This window comes from Cebus imitator, unplaced genomic scaffold (assembly GCF_001604975.1).
Source record: "Cebus imitator isolate Cc_AM_T3 unplaced genomic scaffold, Cebus_imitator-1.0 Scaffold81, whole genome shotgun sequence".
Lineage (NCBI taxonomy): Eukaryota > Metazoa > Chordata > Mammalia > Primates > Cebidae > Cebus > Cebus imitator.
In genome coordinates, this window is record NW_016107396.1 from 4,547,044 (window position 1) to 4,563,371 (window position 16,328).

At 36.4% G+C, this 16,328-nt stretch overlaps 1 protein-coding gene across 1 annotated transcript in view; it reads left to right on the forward strand.

Moving 5' to 3' along the window:
• Positions 1-16,328, forward strand: part of PTPRK (protein tyrosine phosphatase receptor type K) — a 574,079-nt gene that overhangs the window by 510,979 nt on the left and 46,772 nt on the right. The window lies entirely within an intron of this gene.

Here is a 16,328-nt window from a genome sequence, read left to right on the forward strand (position 1 = left end):
TAACTCCACGTCAAGGAATGCCAGCAGCCATTGGTAGCTGGAAAAGGCAAGGAATGAATTCTTTTCTCAAGCCTCAGCAGTGAGGGTAACTCTACTGACACCTTGATTTTGGCCCAGTAATACTGCTTTTGGGACCTCTAGCTCCCAGAACTATCAGAGAACAAATGTGTATGGTTTTTAGCCATCGTGTGTGTGGCAGTTTTCTACAGTGACCATGAGAAACTAATACAGACATAGAAAATTATTTTGTGACTGTTTCTCTTAGATGCAGTTGTTTAGTCAGCATTTTATCATATTTGAGCTAGATAGAACCAAGGTTTTGTAATCTACAACCATTGATTTTCATCTTGATTTAAACGTGTTTACTTATTCTTCCTCTAATTTTGCAAAAGATGTATAAGACAATTTTGCAAAAATGTATAAGAATGTGTTGTCTCCTTTCAGGTTCAGCTTAAATAATCTTGATATAACAAGCGTTAGAGAAAACAATCTGTCTGAACCAGAGACTTTGGAATATGAATTCATACAAACTAATGAAGGAATGCAAAACTTGGCCTCACAGGCAGAGAGTAGAGTGTCTTGTGAAATCTTTGTTGTCAGCCACATTCTTACATGCAGAATGCAAAAACCATATTTCAGTTTGTTGAGAATTTGGAAGTAGCTTAAGATAATCTAATTTAAAAGGACTGGCAAATTCTTTCAGCTTTGTAGAATTTATTCCACATATGTCAAAGACACACTTGTTGTACTGCAAAATAAACTAGTACTGTGTGATCTTAGTTGAAAAGGTAGATTTTACAATTTACATTCTATTCTCTCATATTCATTCTTTCGGTACATGTTAAAAAATTACAAAGCTATATTGTTGATCCTGAAAAGTCTAATGTTAAATTCTAGCAATTATAATGATTAAATTATAGGCCTGGTTGTTTGTTTGTCTGTTTTTGAGATGGAGTCTTGCTCGGCCATCGAGGCTGGAGTGCAGTGGCGTCCTCTCAGCTCACTTCAACCTCCACCTTCGGGGTTCAAGCAATTCTCTCCTGTCTTAGCCTCCCGAGTAGCTGGGATTACAGGTGCCTGACACCACACCCCACTAATTTTTTGTGTTTTTAGTAAGGATGGGGTTTCACCATGTTAGCCAGGCTGGTCTCAAATTCCTGACCTCAACTGATCCAGTCGCCTCAGCCTCCCGCAGTGCTGGGATTATAGGCGTGAGCCACCGTGCCTGGCCATAGGTCTGGTTTTACACACTAAGAAAATGTCACATTACTAATTTTCATACTTAGTGCTAAATTTGAATTTATTGTAAATGTAAATGTATCATAGGGAACCAGTAATCTTTTATTTTCCTTAAAAATGATCCTGGTAAATAAGAGAATTGATTTGTAAGATCATGGTCTGTTGATGCCATAGCAACATAATCTTATATTGAGAACATCATCTGTTACAATGCAAGTAGTTAGACTTATTTATTAAAGTACGTCGTGATATGGTAGAATAAGATTTGTCCAGATGTTTACAAAGCTCTTATAGGGAGTTATTTTAGTGTGTTCATATGGATTGAAATGTTATGTGCTTAAAGGATTGAGTTACTGTGATGACTTCGAATATTTAAGTAGCTTTGAAATGCATGGGTATGATGTTTGGGAGAGAAAAACAACATAAGTGAACGGAGATTAAAATTTGTGAATTATTTGATTGCCCTAGAGATGTGTCCATTTGCGTTAAAAATAAGAGATCAGCTAAGTGTGGTGGCTCATGCCTATAATCCCAGCACTTTGAGAGGCCAAGGCGGGTGGATTGCCTGAATCCCAGAGTTCAAGACCAACCTGGACAACATGGAGAAACCTCATCTCCACCGAAAAAATAAAATAAAAAGCAAACATTAGCCAGGCACAGTGGCACATTCCTATAGTCCCAGCTGCTCCAGAGGTTGAGCTGGGAGGGTGACTTGAGCCCAGGAAGGTGAGGCTGCATTGAGAATTCAGCTTTGTAGAAGTTATTCCACATATGTCAAAGACACATTTGTTATACTGTAAAATAAACTAGTACTATGTGATCTTAGTTGAAAAGGTAAATATTACAATTTATATTCTATTCTCTCATATTCATCCTTTTGGTACATGTTTAAAAATTGCAAAACTATATTGCTGATCTATATAGCTTCACTGCACTCTAGCCTGGGAGACAGAGTGAGACCTTGTCTCAAAAAAATAAAATGAGATATTGAATAGTTCTGTTTTAAAATATACTAGGTGAGAAATGATTATTTGTTTTTATCATATTATTTAAAAGAATATTTCCCAGTAGAGTTTTATTGAGAAACCATAGCAAAATAAGGAACATGCTGGAGGCAAATTCAGAAGTGAGGATAATCTGAATGTTAAGGAAAAGGGGGCAACGCCAGCTCCAGGGCAGAAGGAGAGTAGAAAAAGTTAGAACAGGCTGAGACTGCCAATATAACATTCAGAGAGGTTTGATCAAGAAAATTTGACTTTAGGAAGTTGTGAATTTAAGGTCAGAAGTGAGTTATGTGTACAGAAAGATTTTACGTCATAAAAACAGAGGAGTAATATCTGAGGTCTGCTGCTGACTACTACATCTCGTTTAGGCCACACAAATTCCCGAGAGACTGGGACCACTGATCTCAGATAGAGGTGCTCTGCCTGCCTTTCCATTCCTAAATTGGGACACGAATATGGCTAGGCACCCATTTTGTTCTTGCCCAGTACTAGTTCTTTTCACTCAGCTGTGCAGAGCGAGCAAAAAATTTTATATTTCTGAGGTGTATTGCCTAAAAGACTAACCTTTATTCTTGCAAATCTGAAGGAATTATTATCTTGCAAAAAAACTAGTAAGAAAAACAGAGTAAGGTCTGTCCTTTCACCTGATTCTTATAACTTCAGCTTGAAGTTTCTAATTTCAAGAAAATTAGAAAACACTCTTCAGCTAAGATTTGGGGAAAACTGTTAATTGTCACAAGTGATGTTATTAACAATTTATTGGATAGCTCTATGGATCCTGTTTCTCAGATTATTCTTGGTTTTACAGATTTTAGCCTTTGCTTTGACTCTCTTTTGCCCCATTTTTTTTGCTCCTCCTGCTCCACTGCTGAGTTCACTACAGGTCAGAGAAGTATTCAATATTTGTAAAGCAGAAAATGCAGTCAGGATGGGATTTTGTAATTTAAGTTTTTAATCTCTGTATCTGAGCATTTTGGTTCATACAGTGATCCCAAGTAGCTGAGGTGAGGCAGGCTCCAGTATCTTAGCCTACTAAGTTTGTGTAAACTTGATAGAGAACACAATTTTCCTTTAAATATTTTAGCTCTCTAGTCTCCCAAATTATGAAAACATATTGGGGAAGATTGTGAAAGAAATATGTTCATAAAATATAAATTCAGTGAAATCCATGAGAAAGAGCAAACTCAGAGTGAGGGATATGCAAGAGGAATAATTCAGATCATCCGGGTGGGGTAGTTGTTCCAGGGAACACTGAGGACTCCCAGGCAGCTGTGTGATCTGGCAATCTGGAGGACAGTGCCTCAGCGATCTCTTCAAAATCAATGAAGACTTTTCCTTTATTCCATAAGCTAGGAGTCACTGACTGTATTTCCACACATTTGGAGTGAGGTGCATAGAAACTGGCTTTAAGGAATTCAAAACTCTAAGTGGGATATGTGAACCACTTGGATTCAGTGCATTTGAAAATAATTGAAAAAGTGAATATATTAAAGATCAAAGAAAAATGAAGTCACCTGCTTAAAGGTTGCTAACAGCTAGATTTTAAGAGAAGAAACATAAGGAACCAAAAGTTTGCATGGCAAAAAGACAAAACAAGCACAACTCTGTCCCCCACCTTTCAGCCCCGCTATCAGCACACACAGTGTTTTATAAAGTGGTTGCAGGAGAATCTGAAGCAGCCATAAAGAGGAAAGGAGTATAAGAGATCCAACTGTGCCACTAACAGGCACTTAATTTCTTCTGAGAACTAATTTATACCAATTACCCTAGCTTTTGAAATAGCAGGCAAAAGGCAATTTGCATTTACACTGTAAAACTCTATTTTCCAAACAGTGGCATATAGAATGTTGGTGGTCAAATCTCTAATGTAAGCAAGAGATTTGGGGATCAAATATTTCCTGAATTCTTACTCTTTGCTAGAGAGTCAAGATAGGTGCTGGTCATGTGCCCTCCAAGAAGAAATAAGTGGAAAATACACATAGGAAACAAACCTTTATATGCTTTCTTCAACATTATCTCATATAATCCTTAGAACATCTATATAAAAGAATATTATTACCCCATTTTATAAATGAAGAAACTGAGATTCAAGTTACGTAACTTCTCCAGGTCTATACATTAGTGAATGGTGACTTCAGAAAGCCTTGCTCCTTCTAAAACTCCAGCCTACCTCTATTAGGCTGTGATTCAGAGTTCAGATGAGAAATACAGCCAACAAGTGCATAGGAATTCCGAACATCTTGGGGGGATTGAGGGGCTGGAAAAGGCTTTGTGGAAGAGATGAAACTTTCTTATTGAAAGGGTCCAATTTAGACAAGGGGAAGCTGTTGAGTATAAAAAGGTTTGTTATCTAGAATTGAACAATCTATAGCCCATAAAAGTATTTTGGATATAGGTGGCCTGGCCAACATAGTGAAAGCCCATCTCTACTAAAAATACAAAAAATTTGCTGGGCATGGTGTCTGGCGCCTATAATCCCAGCTACTAGGGAAACTGAGACAGGGGAATCACTTGAACCTGGGAGGTAAAGGTTGCAGTGAGCCAGAATCGCACCATTGCATTCCGCCTGGGCAACTAGGGCAAAATGCCATCTCAAAATAAATAAATAAATAAACAAACAAACAAATAAGGCTCCTAACCTTTTCATTCACTGAAGGCCAAAAAATATTTTAGGATTAAAAACCAATCTCAAACTCTAAAATGTTTATTAGTAATTTAGACCTTATACTAAATTATCTTGGAAAGGCTAGAGCTCAACTAAAATCATTTTTAAATCTGGTTGATCTGTCTAATATTAAGGCAGTCTCTAATTTAGTAAATAAACACCTCTGAAAATTGCAGTCCAACCTCTATTAATGTGATTTAAACCATGTTGTGTGTTCTCCTGAGATATGCCAGATTAATGAATTATCCAAGCCTTGGTGGAAAATGACCTGCTCAAAATGAAAATAGAATTCATAACTAAAAGCATCCCAAAAAACTGCTAATCTTAACCCTTCATTTCTTAAATAAGAACAGGGGGAATAGGTTAAAAGGTGGACCATCTTTACTATTTTAGATCACAACACATTCTTATAATTCGAGCACTATTAAAGGTTCTATTTGTTTCTTATTTCCTTCTCTAGTATTCAAATGTGATTTTGTTCCTGTTTGTGCTTTGAATGGCATGTTTGGATGACTGGCCCAGATCTGGCATTCTGAGTTTGTGCCAACAAAAATGTCAAGTGCATTTGCCTTTTAATTACATACAGTGCCTGGATTTTAATATTTTAGATTTTTCCCTGAAGAAGAGATTTTTCTGTTCCTGTAGTTTGTGGGAGGGAAAAAATATCATTGACATTATCATAAAGCTTTTTTCCCCCTAACATCTTCAGATATCCACATTTATCATTTCAGAAACATTTCACTTTAAGGGTCAGGTTTAGTTGTTCTGTAGCCTACTTTGCCATAAACACTGTGTTTGGATATATAACCCCGCACTCTTTATTTGTTCTTTCTCTTATTTCCCACTAATGTTCCGCCCAGTTTGTTTTACCCATAATAGGCCACTACTACTTGAATGTCCCACATATAATAATCAGTATGTAGAAGGTGTAGTTTCTTGTTATTTACACTTTTTCCTTCCCTTATCTTTGGCATAAATGTGAACCAGCTCATTATTTTGAGCTGGTTCACAATAATATAATGCTATACCCTATATACCCATTATATAGCATATAGCATTATATTATTTCACTTCTTTTTTTTTACTTCCCCAAATTAAATTTTAATTTCATCCTATTGTTATTCTCTGATTTTTATTATTTCAGGCATGCAGAAAAGTCTCGTTTGTCAGTTAAACAACTCCATAATCACTGAACTCCCTTTAGCACCTATTACATACACAAGGCACTTCAAGGTTTTTTGCTTTTGAGATGATGCAGTTCCTCAACTTATTAAAAAACCACACCATCAGCCAGGCACGGTGGCTCACACCTGTAATCCCAGCACTTTGGGAGGCCGAGTCTGGTGAAAACCTGAGGTCAGGAGGTTGAGACCAGCCTGACCAACATGGAGAAATCCTGTCTCTACTAAAAATACAAAAAAAAAAAAAAAAAAAAAAAAAAAAAAAAAAAAAAAAAAAAAAAAAAAAAAAAAAAAAAAAAAAAATTAACCAGGCATGGTGGCTCGTGCCTGTAATCCCAGCTACTCAGAAGCCTGAGGCAGGAGAATCGTTTAAATCCGGGAGGCAGATGTTTCAGGGAGCCCATATCATGCCATTGCACTCCAGCCTAGACAACAAAAACGAAACTCCATCTCAAACACACACACACGTGTGCACACACACACACACACACACACACATCCCGTCTACTTCCGTGTCTTCTTCAGAAAGGTCTTCTCTCCAAATCTAACATGGTCACCAAGGCAGCCACCCTTATCCTTCTATTGTAATTCTCAGTATGGAACTCCCCACTGTCAGATGATCCTTGTTTACTTGTCTATCATTTACTAAACAACACAGGGATGTATACTACACGAGAGGAGTGATATTCTCTGTCTTGTTCAGAGATGATTCTTCAAAGCCTAGAAATGTGCCAGGCACATGCCAGAGAAAGCAAATAATTTAATTAATGAAAAGAAGGAAACAAAAAAATAAAAACAAATGTTTCCTTATGGGTTTAAGATGGGGCATGGAAAGTGTCTGTTCATATCCTTCACCCAGTTTTGAATGGGTTTTTTTTTTTTTTTCTTATAAATCTGCTTTAGTTCTTTGTAGATTCTGGATATTAGCCCTTTGTCAGATGGGTAGATTGTGAAAATTTTTTTCCATTCTGTTGCTTGCTGATTCACTCTAATGATTGTTTCTTTTGCTGTGCAGAAGCTTAAGTTTAATTAGCTCCCATTTGTCTGTTTTGGCTTTTGTTGTCATTGCTTTTGATGTTTTAGTCATGAAGTCCTTGCCTGTGCCTATGTACTGAATGGTGTTGCCTAGGTTCTGTTCTAGGGTTTTTATGGTGTTAGTTCTTATGTTTAAATCTTTAATCCATCTGTAATTTTTATATAAGGTGTAAGGAAGGGATCCAGTTTCAGCTTCCTGAATATGGCTAGCCAGTTTTCCCAACACCATTTGTTAAACAGGGAAACCTTTCCTCATTGCTTGGTTTTTTCCGGTTTGTCAAAGATCAGATGGTTGCAGATGTGTGGCGTTGCCTCCGAGGTCTCTGTTCTGTTCGATTGGTCTATATCTCTGTTGTGGTATTATGCGGCCAACAAACATATGAAAAAATGCTCATCATCATTGGTCATTAGAGAAATGCAAATCAAAACCTCATTGATATACCATCTCATGCCAGTTAGAATGGCGATCATTAAAAAATCTGGAGACAACAGATGCTGGAGAGGATGTGGAGAAAAAGGAACACTTTTACACTGTTGGTGGGAGTGTAAATTAGTTCAACCATTATGGAAGACAGTGTGGCGATTCTTCAAGGATCTAAAAATAGAAATTCCATTTAACCCAGCAATCCCATTACTGGTTATATACCCAGAATATATAAATCGTTCTATTATAAAGACACATGCACACGTATGTTCGTTGGAGCACTGTTTATCATAGCAAAGATTTGGAATCAACCCAAATGCCCATCAGTGATAGACTGGACAAAGAAAATGTGGCACATATACACCATGGAATACTATGCAGCCATAAAAAATGACGAGTTTGTGTCCTTTATAGAGACATACATGAATCTAGAAACCATCATTCTCAGCAAACTAACACAAGAACAGAAAACCAAACACAGAATGTTTTCACTCATAGGCGGGTGATGAACAATGAGAACACTCGGGCACAGGGAAGGGAACAACACTCACTGGGCTAGGTGGGAAGGTGAGTGGGAGGGGAAGGGAGGTACAGCGGTGGGCAGGGATGATGGGGAGGGATAACACCGGGAGAAATGCCTGATGTAGGCAACAGGTGGCAGGGGGTTGTGCCATGTATGTACTTAGGCAACAATCCTGCAGGATGCAGGATGTGCACATGTACCCCAGAGCCCAAAGTATTAAAAAAAAAATGGGGCATAGAATATGTATTTTTTTTTTCTTTTTGCTTCTAAGGCTTCCTCTCAGAACCCTCCCAGATTCCATTCATTCGTCTATCCATTTAGGTCTGCTTTTATTTCTCCCCAAAAGGATTTGATGTGACTGACTGCTAATTTATTTGTATTTATATCACCCGAACTTTTTCTTTATTTTTCTTAGGTAGTGAGGTTTTTATTAGGTAGGGTGGGGTTGATACCACTATTGTATCCCCCACTTCACCCCCATTGTTTGAAAAGACAATGTCAAAAATTGCACCTAATATAGGTGGGTAATCACATTTCTCCCAAGGGAAAGTGCCACATGGGAGTCAGGAAGCATGGGCTATATTTCTAATTGTGTCAGAAGTTAATACTGTGACTACGAAAAAGCCACTTCCCTCCCCTGAGTTTTTCTTTCTGTATCTGAAAACCAGAGTTGGACTTTTATGTTGAATGAGTCTAAGAAATGTTTTTTTATTATTATTATTAAAATTTAAGTTCTGGGGTCCATGTGTGATTGTGCAGGTTTGTTACATAGGTATACACATGCCATGGTAATTTGCTACATCCATCCCCCTGTCATTTACGTTAGGTGTTTCTCCTAATGTTATCACTCTCCAATTCCCCCACCGCCTGCTATTCCCCCCCTAGTCCCCCTACGCCCCAACAGGCTTTGGTGTATGATGTTTCCCTCTCTGTGTCCATGTGTTCTCATTGTGCAACACCCACTTATGAGTGAGAATATGTGGTGTTTGGTTTTCTGTTCTTGTGTCAGTTTGGTGAGAATGATGGTATCCAGCTTCATCCATGTCCCTGCAAAGGACATGAACTCTTCCATTTTTGTGGCTGCATGGTATTCCCTGGTGTATATGTGCCACATTTTCTTTGTCCAATCTATCATTGATGGGCATTTGGGTTGGTTCCAAGTCTTTGCTATTGTAAACAGTGCCACAATAAACATACCTGTGCATGTGCCTTTATAATAGAATGATTTATAATCCTTTGGGTATATACCCAGTAATGGGATTGCTGGGTCAAATGGTATTTATATTTCTAGATCCTTAAAGAATCACCACACTGTCTTCCACAATGGTTGAACTAATTTACACTCCCACCAACAGTGTAAACGCATTCCTATTTCTTCACGTCCTCTCAAGCATGCTGTCTCTAGATTTTTTAATGATCGCCATTTTAACTGACATGAGATAGTATCTCAATGTGGTTTTGATTTACATTGCTCTAATAACCAGTGACGATGAGCTTTTTTTCCTATGTTTGTTGGCTGCATAAATGTCTTCTTTTGAAAAGTTTTAAGAAATCATCAAATCAGATACAAATTCATCCTTCTGTGGAGGATCCCCATCTGTGCTTCTTCTCTAATACCAGTAGCTATTGTATGTATTGCAGTATTCTGCTAATAAGTACAGTCATTTGAGTACCATACTCTTCTTCTAGTTTATACACTCTCTAAGGAAGAATACTTGTTCATCTTTCTGGTTTTTTAGCCTAGTACGGTATTCAACAAATATGTACTAAATGATAAACGTAAACAAACTCTTGTCTCTATATTTTTAGAAGGTAGACTTCTCTCCATCTAATGCTGCTTCTGTGATGTTATAGTATTTATGGTGCAGAAATCTAGATTTAGAAAGAGAACTTTATTTGAATCTATTTATATATTCCCTAATAACTATTTAGGCTTTATGAAGTACCAGATATTGTCCTTAGGACTTTACATGTTTCAATACATTTAATCTTTGAATCAATCTAGAAGGTAGACTAAATCTCCATTTTACCAAAAAAAGAAAGTGAGGAGCAGTGGTTAACTTACTTAAGGTCAACTTGTGGCAAAGCTGGAATTCAGACTCTGATTAATAATTTTGTTTTATCAAAAATAATTTAAGGCCACCTGATGAGAGTGTTCTCTCTGAATGTTTTCCAGAGATGTTGAAGTTCTTTACCAATGGATACTATGAAGAGCAGGATTTCTTTCTCTTCAGAATGTTATAGATTTTATAAATTACTTCAGTTAACCCTAGCATTCATGTATTTTTTTCAAAAAAAATTTAAAACTTTAAACAGTGTATTATAGTTGATAAATGTTCTTATATAGGTAGCATACCTTGACAAATTATGAGCATTTTTCATTTGTTACCTATTCATTGGACAAATATATATTAAACTTTTATAATGTATCGTTAACTATGCAAATATCATTACACATAAAGACCTGAATGAGATTATATCTTTGCCCTCTGTTTTCCCCAGACTCAGTGTGAGTTGTAGACTTGCTGAGAAATACTTGCAATACAATTTTTATTTGGGTTATGGGAAAATGATTAACTGGTGTTTAGAGGTGAGAGGGTAGTTAAAAGAAAGGTGTTAGGAAAACTAAAGAACATAGAAGCCCATCATCTGGCTTCCCATTTTGGAAGCCTGGCAAATTCAGTTTTCAGAGGACCTCTGCAGAACAATCCTATCCTGGATAGGACATATCTTTGGATACTTTGCTGGACTTAAAGTGGCTGGGGAAGATATCTCAGGACTCACTATTCTGCCATATATCTGTGTGTGTGTGTGTGTGTGTGTGTGTGTGTGTGTGTGTGTGTGTGTGTGTGTGTGTGTGTGTGTGTGTGTGTGTGTGTGTGTGTTTGTATGTGTGTGTGTGTGTGTGTGTGTGTGTGTATGTGTGTGTGTGTGTGTGTGTATGTATATATATTGTATATATTATATTGTGTATAAAGTATATATCTGTGTGTATATGTATACACACATGTATACATATACACATATGTATACATATACACACAGATATATACTTTATACACAATATAATTTTAGCATCCCTCTTCAGGGATTACCAACTTTTCTTTATGCCTGCCGCTCACTGTTTTCAGCTCCAGTCACATAAATATGAAAGTATATATATATATACACTTATATATGTGCGTGTGTATATATATATATGCATATGTGTGTGTGTGTGTATATATATATACTTTCAGTTGTGTATATATACACACATATATATTTATATTTATATGACTGGAGCTGAAAACAGTGAGCGACAGGCATAAAGAGAGGTTGGTAATCCCTGAAGGGGTTTGCTAAAACTATATTGGCCTTGAGATTTTTATCTTCCGACTGGTAATAAAAATATTTTCTAGCCTGGGACTCCCATATGGAGCTGGCAGAGGTAGTCTGAGGTCTGGGACACCTCATAGCTGCTGGTAGAAGATGTAAATTATCTTTGAGATGAAAGCATGATCAATTTAGGCCTGCAGGGTTCCCACAGACTAACATAAAGCAATTAACTCACAATCAGAGGTCACCAAGCATTCTTGAAAGTAACTCACTGTGAGAGTTAGCAAAAAACAACAGATGTAAATTCTCAAAAAACTGCAGGTATTGGGATTGTCAAATACAAAGAGACTTGTACAAAACCTCTAAAGAAATAAAGTGCAAATCATAAAGATTAACAAGATGCTATTAGGAATAACTAAAAGAACCATTTACCAAGAACCAAATGGAACTTGTGGGAAGGAAAAGCATAATTGTTCAAATTAAAAACAACCCTTTGGATGGCCTTAATAGCAGATTTGGCAAAAGTGAAGAGATAATTTATTAGCTAGCTTATAAATCTAAAGAAGTTACCTAGAATACAACATAAAAAATAGCTAAGATGCTCAGGAAGAGAACTAAGCATGGAAATATCTCCATCATATGTACAACATATTACAGAACTGTAGTAATTGAAATCATGTAATATCAGCACAGAATAATATACTTCGTCTTAGAAAATCATGGAAACTCCAGTAAGTGACTCATGTATTTACGTAATTTTGATATGGGACAGACGTGGCTGTGTAGATCATTGGATCAACTCAAAAGTTATCCACAGGTAACTGGATATGTATGTGGGGAGGGAGGAGGATTTTTTTTTTTAATTCAGGTTTGAAATGGACTTCTTAAACAATAGGCCCTAATCATAAAAAAAAAGATTTATATATTTGACTTTATTAAAATTAATAACTGTTATTCATACCATAAGTAAAGTGGGAAGAAAAGCTGCTGATGTCTTCCAGGACACATTACCCCAAAATATGACACCTTGGCATATTAAATATTTTTACCTAAAAAATATTTGAGAAAGTGACAGAAACAGAAGATCTCTCCAACCTTCTTTTGAAGCAGATAATAATACCCTCATATGAGAAATGTCCTCCTTATAGCTAGGGGAAAAAAATACACCCTTCTTTCCAAAGGTAAGGTTCAGAGAGGAATCTGAGCAAACAGACCTTGCTAAGTTTTCTGCAGTTTACTATACTTAGCTCATACTCCTTGCTCCATCATAGTCCCCTGTAAGGCTCACCCTTCATCAAATCTGCTATAAGAACACTCCGGTTTAACTGTTGCTTGAGGTCTTCATTTCCTTATGAGTCTACCATGTCTTGTAAAACTTATATTAATAAATTTGTATTTTTCTCTTCTTAATCTGCCTTTTGTAGTAGGGGTCCTAGCCACAAACTTTTAACATCTTGAAAGGAAAGAATGGTTTTCATCCCTTGTGCAATCTCATAGGAGAGGATACTCAAATACAAATTTCAGTCAAAGCTATATACTGAGCATTTCAGAGAAAAAAAACAGCTAGGGATATTTCAAGTATCTCAAAAAGTCATTTTAGTAGTAATCAAATATGTATTACATATCATTTTCTACTGCTCAAGTGACAAAAATTAAGAAAGTGGTAAGATATAATTTAAATGGGGTTGGCATACACTGCTGGTGGGTATGTAAGTTGGTAAAAGTTTGGTATTATCTTGTAAAGTTGAATATTTACAATCTTTGTTTCATGAAAATGGGCCATATACAACCTATATACAAACCACAGTTTGTCAACTCCTAAAATAGAATAAAGAGTATTTGAGAAATGGTGGATGATTTTAATGATAAGAGTGTATGAATGAAAGTGTCTCTGAAGATGAGGTTGAAAGATTGGAGCCTGTTTGTGAAAGGCCTTATATGCCATAACTTTTGCCTTTCCTCTTGTAAAGCAATGTAGTCATTCATCACATTTACATTTTAGAAAACTCATCCAATTAGCATTATATAGGATAAACCTGAGGTAGCCAACATGGGAAGCAGGAGGATTAGTGAAAAAAAAAAAAAAAAAAGACTGGGTCTTAAAGGCAGTTGAAGGTGGGGTGGAGAATTCAGAACCAATTTCAGAGAGAACTTAGCAGATAGAATCGTCTGTGTTTAAGAAGTAAGACAGTACACTAACGCTCTGTTTTACATAATTGAATGAATTTAATAGGAAGCTTGATGAAAAATTAATAGGCACATTAAAACATTTCTTCATCATTAAGTTACTGTGAACCAAAACAATATTTTACATGTTTGTTTTATCAATATATACATTCCTAACACGTGATACTTACTGCTTTCTTAAAAAGTATTTATGTCACTTCAGAATTTTATACAGCATTTGAGCTGTGCCTTTAAAACCAAAACAAATTTAGAAACTCGTAGACTAGAGATGCCTTAAGCAATGTGAAATTAATTTTAAATATCTGCAATATTAATCTCTAATTTTATTATTTTAGTTATTTAAAGCCTTCATAGACTTTTGCCCTGTTTTCCACATCAGAAATCTTTGGGTTTCATATCTTTATTAAAGGACAATAAATTATTTTCCAACTACTGTTAAAACAAAGCATGTAGCATTTAGCTGCTTTCTTTTCTCACCAGTAAAAGCCCTGGTAGACTCTGTTTGTTTTAGTCAGTGATCTAATACGGTGCAAGTTTCATAAGATCACATGCAATGAGGAAGCCAAATTACTTCAAAGGATCATTGAGTTAAATAACACACACTTCAAGACGCCCAGAAGGTTTAGGCGTCCACTGTGGCAGCATGTGTGATTAATACCATGTGTTTTACAAAACCTGTCACTGTATATTTATATAGTATACAGCTAAGATTTTTTTAAAAGCTGTTTTTCACTGATTTCATTTTTCCTATTCATAGTTTTTCATTTCTGTATATTGGACTCAAAGAGCTGACATCTAGGTTACCTCTACCTAGAGCAGCATCATCTACTACTATTTCTACTATCCCAAGTGTTTTAGTTTACAAAAATCTTTCACATTATTATTTTACCTGATAGTCCTAAGAGTTACATAGCATAAGTAGTGTTATTAATTTTATAGATGAAGGCATTCACTCAAAGATTCTCACTTGCTCATTGTAGCACAACAGATAAGGGAAAGAGCTAAGAATCAAAACAGGGTCTTGCTGATCCAATCTTTTGTGCCTTCCATGACACTGGACTTTTCTTGCACATTGGTTGGGTGATAGGTGGTAGAACATGGTAGAAACAGTTAGCTCTATAAAGGAATGTAACAAAGGGGCTTTAAATTTCCAGAGACAACTCAGAAATGTATGTATTAAGTTCACCTTATGTTAATATCCACAACAGTAAGAGAAATGTCTGATCAGAGACATCCTTATGTTTTTAAGGACATAACTGATTTTCTGTATGCCAGTGCAGCCTAGCTAAGGCGCGCTTAGTGATGTTATTTCATTCGTTCAACTAATATTTTCTGTTGTGTTGCTCCTTTTTAGGTCCTAGCAGAAATTCAATGGTGAGCAAAATAAATATGGTTTCTGCTTTCATGGGCTTTACCTTAACAGCAATGGAAAGCTATTGGAGGGCTCTAATCAATGGAGTAATATGATACAGTTGAAATCCTAGAAAATGCTATGTGCTACAATGTGGGTTTTGAGGTGGAATAGGCAGAAGGTAGATATGTTCAGAGATTTAACATAGGTGGCTGCTGTGTGATCTGGCTGAGAGATGATACTGATCTGAGTGAAGGTAGTAGCTGTGGGAATGGGGAAACTGACAACAAAGAATATTTAGGAAATAGTAGTGCTTTGTAACTAATTGTATGAGAAAGAGAAGTAAAGTGATTATGCATCCCAGTTTGCTCCAGATAATTCCAACTTTTACTTTCCTTCAAAAGCACCCCAATTTGGATGATAAATGTTAATCCTAGAGATAAGGAAAGTGGAGGATTCAAGAATGATGCCTAGATTTCTGCCTTGAAGAATTGTATGGATAGTTTTTCCATTTCCTGAAAGGGGATACACTGGAAAAAGAACTGGCATGAGATAAGATTATGAGTTCAGGTTGGACATGTGTGCTTAAGGTGACTGTCATACACTGATGTGAAGACATACTAATTACATGACTCCATAGGTCAGGAATTCGGGTTGCAAACTTTGGTCAGAGATATATTGATTAGAGAGTGATCAGTTATCAGGATGGTAACTAAAGAGATGAAAATGGATAACATCACCAAGCCAGAAAGTAAGAAACACAGTGTCAAGAGGCCTAGGTCCCTGAGGAACTCAAAGGGACACCTATTTTTAAGGGATGAGCAAACAAAAATCTGGAAAGGAAAGACCAAGAGTCCTAAGAAAATTAGGAGATACCCAAGTTCATCAAAGTTCCAGGAAAAGGGTGTTGCAAGAAAGAGGGAGTAGACAGGAATGTCACATTCTATTAAGAGGTCACAAAAAATAAGACTAGAAAAGTACACATTGAATTCAGTAACTAGCAGGTCATTAGAGGCATTAGGTGGTTTAGTGTGGATGGGGGTCATAAGCCTGCTGGTAGGATTTTAAGGAATGATTGGGACATAAGTGTGAACAATTTCTCAGACCTATAACTGAGAAAGAAAGCACTGATGAAATACCAGGAGGATTTGCAGAATTTGAGTGACAGTAATATCTCTGAAGACACCATAAGATTACTTAATACATTGTACTTAAAGCCTTCCATATCTAATGTCCATTATGAAACTAGAAGATGAATTTGTCTAATCACAGCTATTAAAACAGTTTTAGGTGAATTTGTGTAACTTTAAAGCTATGTCATTTTTAAGTAGTGGGAGCAAGGACACAATTGATGAAGGCACTTTAGCTATTTTTGCCCCCCCAAAATGCATCCTAGAAATG